General features: G+C 38.0%; 1 pseudogene; it reads left to right on the top strand.

The window, feature by feature from the left end:
* The first annotated feature begins 1,271 nt into the window (after window positions 1-1,271).
* On the top strand, window positions 1,272-2,992 carry LOC130238872 (interferon-induced protein with tetratricopeptide repeats 1B-like; annotated as a pseudogene).
* The last annotated feature ends 430 nt before the right edge of the window (window positions 2,993-3,422 follow it).

The following is a 3,422-nucleotide window of genomic DNA, read 5'->3' as shown; positions in this document are numbered from 1 at the left end:
AAAAGAGTTAACCTGCTACAGTACACGCGGTTACAAGTAACAAAACACAACTAAATACATAATTTGCAAGCTAGAGTAAACGAGGCAACAATTTTAATCGCACGTACTTACACTTGTGAAATGGGGGCAGAAACTGATTCATGATGCACTGATCCATGTTCTGACAGTCTTTACTGATAGTTCCTTTAACAAACCGATGAAGTCTTCTTTTTAAGCATGTAGTTTCCAGAAGCACTCTGGGCTATAATGCTGAGCTTTCATCTTTGGGTAGGCTGTCGATAGTATCCATCTGCACAGCGTGACTTCATTCGACCGGTGTCTGTGTGTGTCTCTGTGTGTGTGTGTGTGTGTGTGTGTGTGTGTGTGTGTGTGTGTGTGTGTGTGGGGCTTTTTTTCTGTGTTAGTGGGCAGGGCCGCAGGTTTCAAATGTCCCGGGTTTGCGCGCGCAACTACTTGTGTTTCGTAGCCGCATCATCACGAAACACCTAATGACTCGTTATCAAGACGACTCGTTTAAAGCACTATGAGTCGACTCCTTTATAGATGAATCAATAGTTTTAAACACTGTACACTTACAGATTTAAGCCTTAGCTGGATATTTCACTTCACTTAGAGCTATGTTACACAATACATGGAAGGGCATTTTCAAAAACCCATAATATGGGCTCTTTAAATGTCTTGTTTCGTGTCATGCACTTTTGCGACACACCCTAACTTTCTTTAACTCACCGAAAGTTTGGTACAGGCTTTAGCGGTGTACATGCTTTTAAAATACAGCATTTTGAAAACTTAATATCTAATTTTCGGTATAATGATGTTAAATTTTATGTAGACGTTCATACAGTTTGTACTCTGACTACATTGAGGTCGGGATCCGATTAAGGGGCAAGGTAAGTTCGAATGACAAATTAATGTCCAACATAAAAACAACTTTACCGCATCAACTGCAGAGTCGAGCATTTTTAATTAGGTCGTCACTTCATTCAGCTCCCTTTTAGCCAAAGACGTCTGCAGTTAGCACTTAAGCAGTGTGGTGTATGGATTTGTGTATGGATCGAATTTGGCATCTTATCGCACAACACGACATCTTTACTATTGCAGCCTGCTGTGTGTTTTTTTTTTTTTGCAACCGTGGACCCGTGTGACGTAGGTTGGTAATTGGTCTATAGGCATGTGCCATTTATTAAATGTTCTTTGAATAGAACCATGAGGTCGGAGAATATGGATGAGCAGGGTTACTAACATTGTAAATACAAATTAATTATATTAAGATGTCGCTAGCATTTAACACCAGGTGAAAAATAATTGTTTATAGAATATTTAAAATATTTAGATGCTGTTTAAATACAAATGAACAACGAGGCGCTTGTGACTTTAAATCTCATTTTCTTTATTTTCATTTTTAAACAAAAATATTTCCTTTCGATTAAAATAAATAAATTTCAAATCTGATATGTAATGGGGAAAAAAGAAGAAAGTGTTCATCAGTTCATCATCGATCATGTCAAAACATGTTGCCATGCACTTTACGAACTACGCCACTCATGCTGCTACTAGTTCCGCTCTTTAGTTATGTTGTCTCTGTCGATCAGATAATGATGAGCGGGAATCACTCAACTAGCTTACTCCAAAGATGTGCATTATTTGCACTTAGCCTAAATAGACACTCCATATTTGGCATATTTCCCCCTTGCAGGGGCCCTAGGGGCCTCATGTTTCAACGCTGCGTACGCACAAAAACTTTGCACATGCCAGATTTCACGCTCACGTTTGGATTTACTAACGATGAAATGAAGGTGAGAATGTGCATTGGTCCACGCCAACTTCATGTCTGGCATACGTGCATTTCTTGTGTGTGTGTGTGTGTTTGTTTTATTTCCATTGATGTCTAGTTCTTGCTTAAGAGTTAACTCACCTCCTTGCTTTAAGAGCCTATTGCTAATTCAAAGGCTATTTAACTTGAAGATGTTGCAATATTAGTCTAATTTAGTCCTGAAGCTCATGTTTTTTCAATCCTTTTGGTTTAATTCGGGACAGTTTATAAAAGAAACTGGATCAGCTGGAGTGTCACTTCACATTGGACATTACAAAAGATCATCTAGACTTTACGAACCTCAACAGATTTGAGGAACAAGACAAATTGGATTTAGGGAATGAGGAAGGAGCTGCACGAGCACAGTGCTCAATGGGATATCTGAAATTCCTCCTTGACCGCAAAGAAGAAGCCCTTATTCACCTGCCAAAATCTGAGGCACTCATCAAAGAAAATTTTGCGGACAACAATGACAGGACTCTTATTGTGACCTATGGAAATTTTGCTTGGATAAATTACCACATAGAGAACTACATAGAGTGTGAAAGTTACCTGGTTAAGCTTCAGAACATATATGAAAGATTTGCAACTGAGTCTTCAGCTGTTCCAGAGGTACTTGGGGAGAAAGGATGGACTTATCTTAAATTCCCTCGTAAATATTATGACAAGGCAGTAGAAGTTTTCCGGAAAGCTGTGGAACTGGATCCAACAAATATTGAGTGGAATGCTGGTTATGCCATGGCTCTGTATCGCACTGAGAATTTTAACCCGCCATCTTGTACTGTGGAAGAACCTGCAATCAAACAGCTGAGACAGGCCATTAACTTAAACCCAGATGATGTTCTGAGAGTTATTCTAGGAATTAAGCATCTTCAATCTGTTCATTTTTCTTATGCTCAGTTCCAGCAGTACGGTAACAGATGTGAGGATTTAGCAATCGAGCACTACAAGAAGTGTTTGAGAATGAATCTACATACTCCTGATGGAAACAGAAGTGCACAGAAACTGTGCAACATTGCCCAGAAAAATCTCAAGGTTAATCCAAATGATTGGAAGACCAGTGAAATACTAGACTTAATTTATAATTTGAAAGGTGAAATGTTCGAAAGATATGCGAACACTTCAGACAACAAAGGCGATTCATTCTTCTGTAATCTTTTTGAGCTTATGTCTTTGTAATTTGTAGAATATTATTGTAAACATGGAGATAAATAAACACTAAAATGCCCCATTTGCAAATTTATGTGCCCAGAAAGCATGCTAGATTAGCTACACATTTTGCTCATTTGTTTTTACTTGCACTCAAATAGTGATAGCAGTGGACCAATTCAAAATGCCACAAAAATGCATGCTTCTTACTTGTCCCGTTTAGCCTGTGCAGGAAAAAACAAGCACAGGGGAATTGAGGAAAAACTTTTAAAAATTTTTATATATTATTTATATATATATATATATATATATATATATATATATATATATTAGGGTTGGGCATCTATGCTATAATGCCGATCCGATACGCATCTCGATACAAAGTATACGATCCGATATATTAACGATACATTTGTGACATATTGCGATGCAATACGATACGATTCACACCCATATCACG

The sequence above is a fragment of the Danio aesculapii genome, chromosome 12 (assembly GCF_903798145.1).
Source record: "Danio aesculapii chromosome 12, fDanAes4.1, whole genome shotgun sequence".
Taxonomy (NCBI): Eukaryota; Metazoa; Chordata; class Actinopteri; order Cypriniformes; family Danionidae; genus Danio; species Danio aesculapii.
The sequence above is the reverse complement of the archived record's forward strand: the minus strand, read 5'-3'. Positions and strand labels throughout refer to the sequence as shown.